General features: G+C 40.2%; 1 long non-coding RNA gene across 2 annotated transcripts; it reads right to left on the bottom strand.

Annotated features, from left to right (window-relative positions):
- Window positions 1–1,249: 1,249 nt before the first annotated feature.
- Window positions 1,250–2,776, bottom strand: LOC308589191. Of its 2 annotated transcripts, none has more exons than XR_014009143.1 (2): window positions 2,121–2,776; window positions 1,250–1,536 (listed from the first exon to the last, which is right to left on the bottom strand). It is a non-coding gene; the product is annotated as an uncharacterized lncRNA (long non-coding RNA). The 2 variants fall into 2 exon arrangements; XR_014009144.1 differs by having other exon boundaries at window positions 2,437–2,776.
- Between the last annotated feature and the right edge of the window lie 8,303 nt (window positions 2,777–11,079).

The raw sequence follows: 11,079 nt of genomic DNA, 5'->3' as shown, positions 1-11,079 counted from the left end.
TATTTTTTAAAATCTAAAACTAATAAAAGAAAAACTTCTGTAAGCATTCATAGAAACTTCAGGCCAGGCACAAAAGAGCTTGTGGCAACTTTGCTCAGTGGCATGTGACTGTGGAAGTTGGTGTGGAGATGACATTGCATCTCCCCACTAGTGGTGCTCTTTTAACATCTTCTGTGCTTTCCACATTAATCGGATTCTTCTAAAAAGCGAGCCACTTATACTGATAGACATCACAGCATCTAGTGACTTACACATTTGTCCCATTTATTATTCATTTTTTTATAAGGTAAGGTAAAGGACCCCTGGACTGTTAAGTCCAGTCAAGAGCGACTATGGATTGTGGAGCTCATCTTACTTCAGGCTGAGGGAGTTGGCATTTGTCCACAAATAGCTTTCTGGGTCATGTGGCCAGCATGACTAAACGGCTTCTAGTGCAACGGAACACCATGACCGAAGTCAGAGTGCACAGAAACACTGTTTACTTTCCCACTGCAGCAGTACCTATTTATCTACTTGCACTGGTGTGCTTTCAAACTGCTAGGTTGGCAGGAGCTGGCACAGAGCAACGAGAGCTCACCTCATTATGCAGATTTGAACTGCCGATTCAAACTGCCCAGAAATAAACTTCAGCCAAAGATTGCGCTATCCTTGTTTACATATATGAATGCAACATTTAACTTTCAGCGTCACTTCCTAAAATTTAGTCTTATGTATCTTTCTATAGTGTTTGGTAACTTTTTTATTTTAATTTTCAAAACAGGGCAACCAATAACCTTAATAAATCATCAGATTGTTATATAAATCATGCATGTTTAAAATTGAGCTGACTGATTTACAAATCAGGCTTCTGAATTAAAGGTTGTATTGCTGATTTATTAGTTGCTTTATGGTTTCCCTAAATCACACTACTCATTTGTTTGAGTTACTGTGCACCATTAGTACTACCATCACACAAATTGCATGCCTTTTATAAATGATGCAACTGCCTCTTTAGCTCATGTAATGGACAACATTATTATGGGTCATAACAACATCTGTCAAGTTGACTGATCTCTGCAAATCTATGACACTCTTGTGTTTTAACCCAAAGTATGAAGGAATCTGATTTGTAGTCATGTTTGTCTAAGTCATGATATTGTCTATATGACAACCTGATTAATGATGTGCTGTGCATGCTTCCCCCCGCCCCATCCTGCAGTATACCTTAATGGAGAAAAGGTATGTAAACATAAGCATTAATCAAGATGAATGGAAGAATATTAGTGTTTTATTATAGAGCTTTTATAGTCGTCCATTCAATGCTCAGAATCAACTGAATGATGCTTTCATTTTAATAAATGGGGTTAGATTGGTGCAATGTTCTTTAGCCTACTCCTGAATTTTTCAAGGAAGGAAACTGAAGCACTTCTCTAGGAATATGAAACATGTTCCTTCAGGGCCAAGCAAATGTTGGTCCATCTTAGGCGTATTAGGGTAGCCATGAACAATTTCAGGCCACACAGACATCTTCAGGTACTCATTCTCTCATAGGAGATTCTGAAAGGGGAAATTGCAAAGAAAAATGGAAATGCTTTGGAATATTAATGAGAACTTAAAAAAAAAAAGTAAACTGATGTGAAAATGTAGAGAATTGAGTTTCAGACTGGAAAAATGAGAGAGACTAAAACTGGAATACAGTCATACATCGGGTTAAATGTGCTTCAGGTTGAGTGTTTTCAGGTTACGCTCCGCAGCGACCTGGAAGTAACAGAGCATGTTACATCTGGGTTTCTCCACTCGTGCATGCGCAGACGCTCAAAATGACGTCACGCGCATGTGCAGAAGCTGCAAATCGCAACCTGCGCACTCGCAGACGCGGGTTGCGTTTGCTTCAGGATGCGAACGGGGCTCCAGAACAGATCCCATTTGTATCCAGATGTACCATTGTATTCACCTACCCCTTATTTATTTATTTATTTAAGCAGTTCTATACCACCATATATATATAAAATCAGGGTGATGTACAACAATAAAACACAAAACACCACTAAAACAATAGTTAGTAGAAGACCATTCCTTGGGGCTATTTTATTCCTACTGCCATCATCATCATCATCATCATCATCATTATTATTAAAAACATTTGTTATCCTTTTATTTCATATGACAGCTGAGTATAGGCTTTGGACAAAGGGACCAGGGGACTTTTTTTGGGGGGGGGGATCAAACCAAAATATTATAATTTCTTAAAGCTTACTTAAATTGACGGAATAAGGGTTATTTGCAAATTGGTTTTATAACAATGCATAGCTTGATAATAGCTTAAAGATGTTGCTGTTGTTTTAAAAAGGTTAAATGAGGTTATTTAGAGACTTGCTCTAGTTCCCAGCTCTGTACTAAACTATTGGACAATGAACTTTTTTATATACACCCCTGCTAAATCATAGAGAACTTTACAGAAGTATTCTTCATGGTTGGGTTTCTCTGCCCCACACACTTCAATTCTTAGTACTCTTATCTCTGGCCAGGGAATAGCTGTTTCTTCAGGTTAACCAATAACTTCCAGCACTCTGGCCTCAGTTCTCCCTCTTAATAAAATCTTCTTCTCTCCCTCTGTTGCTTCTTTCAGTGCTTTTAGCTTTAAGAGGTTGCTATCCCATAAACCATTAGCTCTCCCTGCCTACCTCTGGATGTCAGCAGTTGTCCCCGCCCCACTGTGGCTGCTGCTCTCCCCTTCAGACTATCTCAAATCTTGCTGCTTGAGATTCAGTGAATCTCTTCATATTCCCCCCACCATGTATCCAGCTGTCCCCCAGCTTGCCCTTTTATTCTTTCCAGTCAGAACCCTTCAACCAATCACCACTTTTTCAGGGGAATACTGAAACCTCATTGGCCTTTAACTATGACTCAGTACATTTGAATGGAATGCTGACCAATCACAACCTGACTCATGTAAATGCTCCTTTCACAAACTATCATAACTGAAGTCCCACTGTTTACATAGTCGTCTCCTTAGCAACAGTATCAGTTTAATTGCTTCCTGGCAGACTGCCAGGTGAACCCCGGCACAATGTATTTCTCTGGCTTCAGTTAGGAATAAAACCTTCATGCAGTAAACTATTTGCAATCCCAACAGTGTTCATAACAGAACAACCTTTAACGTTTAAATTGCTCGTCATAAAAATAGTTTCTTCACATTAACCTTTTAAATATTTGATTATTTCTCAAATGTGGCTGCTGCTGTTGCATTTATTTAATTGTTAGAAGGTGAAGAGCCTCTGAGGTATTGCCTATTATTCAGGGAAATTATTTCCCACCTTCTGCCACAGCATCTAACCCCCCTGGCATTTTCCTGAGCACGTTGTACAAACATGTATTTACAGTAATCCATGGAATCAGCTTTAAGTTACATTGTTTTTGATCTATTGACCCAAGACCATTTATGTGTTAGCAGAAACAACTAAAGCAAGGACGGTCATGGATTCCACATTGGCATTTTAGTTAAGCAGGCTGCATTGGAAAGATGACAATGGAAACATTGAGTGACCTTTCATAGTCAAAGTCAAATACATTTTTCTGCAACGGTTGAGATCCAGAAGGTTATTGACAAGCATTGCATTTTGGATGGCTATAGCCATCTATAAATTTTGCAGCTGCTACAACAAGTAGGTTCTAACATAGCTCTGATCAAAACTTTCCCCTCAGCTTGATATTCTGAGGCAGGAATGGTCAATGTGGTTCATTCATCCATATCAGGACAGTGTACACACTGTAATACTGTTACAAGTTTATACCTGGACTCACATGTTTGCAGCCAGCACTCATATATGTTCATATACATGCTGCTGAGCCATTTAGGCTCTTTTGCTAGAATTATGGCATGTGCTTTTTATGGACATATGCTAACTTTTAACCCTATGCCCGCAAGAAGATCTCACATAAAGAAATAAAGAAGGTTTGTTTTATTACATGAAAAAATAGAGACAGAATATATAAAAATACAGCTACAGACAGCAAAGTTACAAACCAAGCAGGTAGCAAACTACAATACACATCTTGATTAAAGAGTAAAAGATTCCCTAACTATTCTAAAAAGCCCCCAAAAAACGCAGGCAGAAGCTAGAAGTAGAAAAAAGGAGTGGGGGAGGGGGAGTACACCTGTCCTTAAAACAAAACAGAAGTGTGTTGAGTCCTTGGGAGCACTGGGTAAGTGCTGTCCTATTGGAGCTGGAAGAGCCAATTAACCTTTGAATCAAATGGGTTTTAAAAATCCCTTTTTGCCAACACATGGCAGTGGAGAGGGGAGGGGAGGGGGCTGTGTACTGGGTGATTTCTACAATGTCCACAATTACTTCCAGAAGAGTGAGAAATATTGTTGAACTCCAACTCCCATCAGCCCCAGCTAGCTTGGCCAATGGTCAGGACTGATAGAAGCGGTAGTTCAACATGTTGGCTACCTCTGGTCTGAGCCATGGCTGCTGTAGTATAAAACAATATGAAATAGTAAGCATACAGTGGTACCTCGGGTTAAGAACTTAATTCGTTCTGGAGGTCCGTTCTTAACCTGAAACTGTTCTTAACCTGAGATACCACTTTAGCTAATGGGGCCTTCCTCTGCCACCGCGACACTGCTGCGCGATTTCTGTTCTCATCCTGAAGCAAAGTTCTTAACCTGAGGTACTATTTCTGGGTTAGCGGAGTCTGTAACCTGAAGCGTCTGCAACCCGAGGTACCACTGTAGTATGAAACACTTGTATGGCTGTTTGTAGGCTTCAGAAGAAAGAAGTTGGGGCATTTCTCTATAGATGCAATTCAAAACAAAGGGGATTGGAGAGGATGTGGCCATCTGCTGGGGAAAGTTGTAAAGGGGTCCAGAAAGAGATGGGAAAGGACACCTGGATGCCTTCTCTGATATTTGTTTGGGGGGTATAAAAGGGCCAAAGAAACAGTCAGAGAAAGGGCAAGTATGGGATTCATCATGATGACCTCTTTGTATTCCTGCAAATCTTTGGGCTCCCCTTATGATGTTTCTGATTGCAGGAACACTTTGGCTACCAAGGGTAAGCCTGAGAAGTGCTTGACTGGAGCTGCTGCTGTGTAAAACCTTCCACAATCTATTTTAAAGGTATGATGCCTTCCAAATGCTGTGGACTACAACTCCCCTCACCCCTAACCATTAGCAATACTGACTGAGGCTGAGGGGTCTTGTAATCCACAGCTTCTTTGGGGTACCATATTGGCCCCTCTGATCTACATAACCATAAAAGGTAAAGTTGGGGGTTATCCTCAGAAGCTTTCTATTGATTACATTATTCTTTGCATTTAAAATTAGAAATAGAGCTTCAAACCATATTTACTTGCTCCAAAATAATCCATATGGTGAGCCAAGGATTTGAATTTAGATCTTCATGTGCAAGCCCCACTACCTGACCTTTAAATTATATTGCTTCTGACTGCTTTTGCTGTTTTCCAAACAGCAGTTTTTGTCTTGCAGAAAAATCAAAGGCTGTAGAATGTATTTGCACATTTCTATCCTTAAAAATAGGTCTGATGTTGCAGTAATTAATCAGACAAAATCATGCTTACTGACTTGAAGGAGAACAGAAGATCACACCTGCACTTTCATGAAAGCAACGTATAATTTATACTCTTTTTATATGAATTTATGGCAACACCCTCCCCCACCCACCCAGCTTCATTGGTTTACTCATTCAAAGGGTAACTAGGTGTATGGAAAATTTCACTAGAGCTTCTTGTTTATTTAAACTGCTTCTTTAGAATTAATTATGTCATGAAATTTAGCTTTAATGAATGGCTCTTTTTGCGCAAACCAATTTGTGGGTGGGTTAAATTTCCTACAGCTGAATTATTGGCTACCATGCCTATATCAGTGGTTTTTCCATTGCCGTACAACACATCAGCTTAAAACCTGGGGTGGTTTAAATATGGGGGGGGTCTGTATTTGGAAATGTTTCTTTCAGGTCAAAACAAAACTTGGATAAAATCACCTGCAGAGCAAAAAAATTAATTGTATCAAGCGGTATATAATTTTTATGAAATGGATAATTGATAAACTCCCACAGGCTGCAATTCTGAGGTCATTGTATTGGGAATACAAATATCATTTTTACCATCATAAACAATGGACTATTGGCTCAAGTCAGAAAGGCAGAAGTCAGGGCAGAGCAATGATCTAGTATTCCTCTATTTGTCTTTTGCTTTAATTTTTGTTCATATTTTCATTAGAAAGGGAGAGATTTCTCCTTAACTTCAGGGCATGCTGGGTGACTGAGATGGCTTTGGATTCCTGGGATAAAAATGGCTGCCTGGCACACTTCCAGTATGGCTCCTTTTGGCCCTACTGATATTGGGTGGTTGAGCCAAGGCTTCAGAGGATTCAGTGGTGGTGAGGAAGGAGGAACCAGAATCAGATACCCCACTCTGACACTAAAGCTATGTCTCCAGTATTAGCTGGGTAGATCTGAACTATCCTATGACTCCCTCGCAGGGATCATAGGATCTTGCCCTTACATTCTATTGTTGCCTTAGAATTCATTTGCATTTGCTGCTCCTACAACCACTGCTGACTTGAGACTCTTCCCCCTCTACTTGACATATGCTACTTGCACTATCCTTGAACCATGGTGTGCCTGAGTTCAGTTTATTATAGCCCTTTTGTCTATTAGAAGTCAACATCAAAGTCAATGACAGGAGATGTGAAGGCCAGACTGGCATAAGTTATTGTTCACTCATGTCAGCAATTTTCGTTTCCCCTGAATGCCTTACCTTGACATAAAAGTCTTAAAGTTAATTATTCCTGCTGGCATAAAGTCATGTTCCAAGATAGCCCGAAGTTTTACCCATCATGTTCTACTCATTTTTAAGTAAAATACCACATTCATGAATGTTTTATTAAACTTGCCCCCTCCATGAGTTGGATTTTGTACAGAACCCAAGCAGGAAGCTGTCCGATATCAAATTAGATTATTACTACATCAAGTCAAGTATTGCCTGTTCTTGACTAGTAGTGGCTCTTCCAGGTATCAGCAGGAGGTCTTTTACTTCTGAACTTGATATGGCAGAAATGGGACCTGAGACCTTCCACATTCAAAGCATTTGATAGGATCTCTTTTCCTTAGCATTAGCAATACAATAAATGTAAGTGGTCACTAAGAATGGGGATTTGCAATCTAATTTCTATTCTCAGCATTGCCCATAAATACATATCCTATGTAAGTATGGGGGGGGGGATTCAGTTCTCTCAGGGTTTTGGTGTTATTTCAACTGTTAGGCTGATTTTAATTGGTCTTGTTTGGGTCTGGTCTGTTCCTGCTATTTTGCAATGGTTTTTATATTTTCATATATACATTGACATGGTTGTTTCATTCTCTGTGTTATGTTGCATGTATTTTGTTTGAAACTGCTCTCCAATTAGAGGATAATGAATGATGGTCTCTGCATTTTTTAGATATGGGATATGACTTTAAGTGGGAGCAACACTGAGAATGGAAATTAGTTTGAAAGTATGTCAATAAATAAATTGTAAGTCAATAAACAAACAAACTTACAATCAGCCATTTGTATAGAACCATCAACACAAAATATGTGGGTGTTAGCTGGCTTGGGAGAACCCAAAGAGTTGCAGAACTACGAAAAACAAAAGTAAAAACAAAAACAAAAACCCTACAGTAGGCAGGAAAACTAAAAACTATCCTATAAGATTAGTGCTCAGTGGGCAGAGAATGCTAACTGACTGCTGGATGATGAATGGAAAATGGGTGGGGGACGGGATTGCGGTATGATTGAAGACTGGCAAGTACTGTGAACAGGAAAACTCCACACTGCAACATTTTGTTGCAATGAACTTGTCACAATTCTTTTCCAATGTAAAAATCTTTGAATTTTTTTGGTTGCTTTGGAATTTCAAACTATTAATATTCATCACCGGAAATTTCATTTACTTACTTACTTACTTACTTACTTATTTGCATACTTAGAATCAATAGCTCCATAAAAATATATCAAGTTGGTATACAATATACATGAATAAAAATGGAGTTTCCTAGAGCAGGGTATGACACACTAAAAGCTCAGTGCCAAGTGAAGGCCAACTGAATTTCAGGGGCATGGGGAACCACCAGAATTACCCCATCTGAGGATCTTGGTGGTAGACTAGATGTGTTAATTATATAGACATGTGCTACAAAGTTAGGTGGAAAGGTAGTTGTAACTGAAAAATGTAGCAGCTCTAAAAAGTCTAAATTAATCTTGTTGAATGCTGTCAAATTCTGAAAGCATCAATAGCAGAATCCTGTCAATTTTCTAAATGCTGTTGACAGTCAAAGGCTGTTGACAAGAGTGTTCAGGTGTTGTTGTCGAGTGATAACAACATTTGATTGCTGTCAAATGTTTCAAGAAACCTATGATAGCGGTGAATGGCTTCTGCATAAATGTGCTGCTGAATTAAGATGGGGGGAACTAAGGTTGCGTACATGTTGTTTTACCGATTTAAAATGTACCTATATAGTTCTTTTCTCAGTTTATATAAAAGCTGATGTGGAGGGAAATGCATTAAAATGCAGTATTTCCTAAGAGATGAGAGGATTGATACAGAATAGCTATTGGATGTGCGATGGGCTGGACTCAACCTTGTCACTGGAGCACTGATGCCAACTATAGGAGGCCCTGAGGGTCTGGGAACCCACAAAACATTGTTGTGGGTTCTCAGCACCCATACCATGGGGCCTCTGACACAATTTCTCTGGCCTCATGAAGCACTGGAAGTTGTGTCCAAGGCCTTGTGGGGTCTCCAGTGCGACTTCCAGATCCTTGTGAAGCCTTGCAGGGCCTCAGAGGTGGTATCTGAGGCCTCACAGGGCCTCGCATGTGCCTTCTGGGACTCCCAGGCACTGCTGCAGTGAACGTGACCTAACATGATGCCATTACATCACGTCACAACACACTCATCACTGGGCACCTATAGTATGGGGCCCACTTTGGTGCCCCTGCACTGGAGATTCAGGTGACCTTGGTGGCGAGGAGTGTATTTTTCCAGCTCCAGCCACATTTGGACAGAAATGACTTGGCTTACTTTATGCTCTAGTACCTTCTGGACTGGATTACTGCAACCCATGCTCTACATGGGCTGCCCTTGAAGACAACTTGGAAACTTCAATTGGTCCAAAATGCAGTGGCCAGATTACTGGCTGGCATTCCACTGAGATCTCACATAGCCCCCATTTAAAAACAGCTGCACTGGTTGCCAGTTGTTTCTGGACCCAATTCAAGGAGCTCACATTACTTTAAAAAGTTCTAAATGACTTAGGCACTGAGTAACTGAGTGACTGCCTTCTTCCTTACAGACCCTCGTGGGCACTAAGATTAGCAGAAGGCGTAATCTTGGTTCTTCACCATGCTCAGAAGCTTTAGGGGTAGTGGCCCAGGAGAGGGCATTTTTTGTGGCAGCCCCTAAATTGTGGAACTGCCTCCCTGCAGAGGTTCATCTGGCATCTTCATTATATAGTGTTTGGCAAATACTGAAGACACACAACTTTACCCTAGCTTTTGACAGTGAAGATAGATCTTTAGGACCCTCCTTATTTTTCTGGTTGTAAGTTGTTTTAAACTGTTTCTAACATTGTGTTTTAACCCATGCTGGGAGCTGAGAGGGAAGGGTAACAACAACAACAATTTTCTGGACATTTGGTCCCCTTTAATGACTTTTGTTAACAGAAGTGAGGAGGCAGTGAGACCTCAAATGGCATTTTGGAGAGAGGCTCTATCATAAAATGAGTTGTATTCATTTTTTGTAACATGATGAAGGCGCTCACAATGTACATAAGATAGGGACACACATTCTTCTGATTTACTGAACAAATACCTCTTGGGATTCCATTTGTTTGTTATGAAAATAAAATAATCACAATAATCATTTTATCCATCGTTTATATCTATCATCTATCTATCTATCTATCTATCTATCTATCTATCTATCTATCTGTCTATCTATCATCTATCTATCTATCGTTTCCCTTTGGTATGCAAAAGCTGTATCAGCAAGTTCGCTACTAGCACCTGATTGCCAAGCAGAGTGACTTGGGAAGGCTTTCCCCTCCCCTAACAAATAACCAATTTCTTACATGGACCCACAAAAGCTCACTAGGTATTTCCACACTGCTACTACACTTCTGCTACGCTGCACTACCACTTAAATATGTGTTTTCTCTACATGTCCCATAAATGTGCTGGCTGAGTAGCACAAGGCTACATCTCATGCTGGTTCCATGTTCTACTTTGGAAGGAACCCTTAACTACAGCTGCCCAGTTCAAACTTTACAGGAAACCTAGGTTTAAAAAATGGGGATATATTCCCCAAAGCTGGCATGTGATGGAAGGAAAGGATGAAGATGAAGTGTACAGAAACACTGTTTGTTACAGGTCCCATAAACCATGGTTTATTGGGCCCAGATCATGATGCTTGAATCAAGTCAACCTGTGTTCTTCTCCATAGTAAGTTTCTGTGGAACAGAAGGAATACACAAGAACATATTCGACATCAAAAATAGTGTTGGCTGCTATTCCCTTCTTCTTTTTCCCCATCAACACACTTGTATATAAATAGAGCTGTGAAATATTTAGTCACAGAACGTATGGACCCTTCATCTCCATGCTGGGAGAAGCTTCCATTGATTTCTAAAAGCACAGTTAGGGGGCACTGCTGCTGTGTTTCCCGTATTAAGGCCACTTCCTGCTTTGCCGTGACCCTAAACCCTCTCCCTTGGAAGGAACTGGGTCTGACACATACTGGGTGGGATACAAGTTGCTTTAATTCACATCTTCTCAGTGGCGGAGAAGGAGTACACTTTATTTTAAGCATTCAAAGCATGTCACCAAAACAGTTCAGTGTCTTAACTTTCCTTTTTTCAGCTCTAATGCTAATTGTAGCAAGAATCTGAGCAGCTCTCATTATTGATCACTTTGGGATTTTTGTAGATAATGGGCTAATTGCTTGTTTGTTAGTCATTCTTGCAAATAATTAACAAAAGCAAAGTACAAGGTGATTGTGTCTGTAAGGGAAAGCTTGCAGGGGTGGAACAGCAA

The sequence above is a fragment of the Podarcis bocagei genome, assembly GCF_964188305.1.
Source record: "Podarcis bocagei genome assembly, chromosome: 6".
Classification (NCBI taxonomy): domain Eukaryota; kingdom Metazoa; phylum Chordata; class Lepidosauria; order Squamata; family Lacertidae; genus Podarcis; species Podarcis bocagei.
This window is presented reverse-complemented; position numbering and strand designations above follow the sequence as displayed.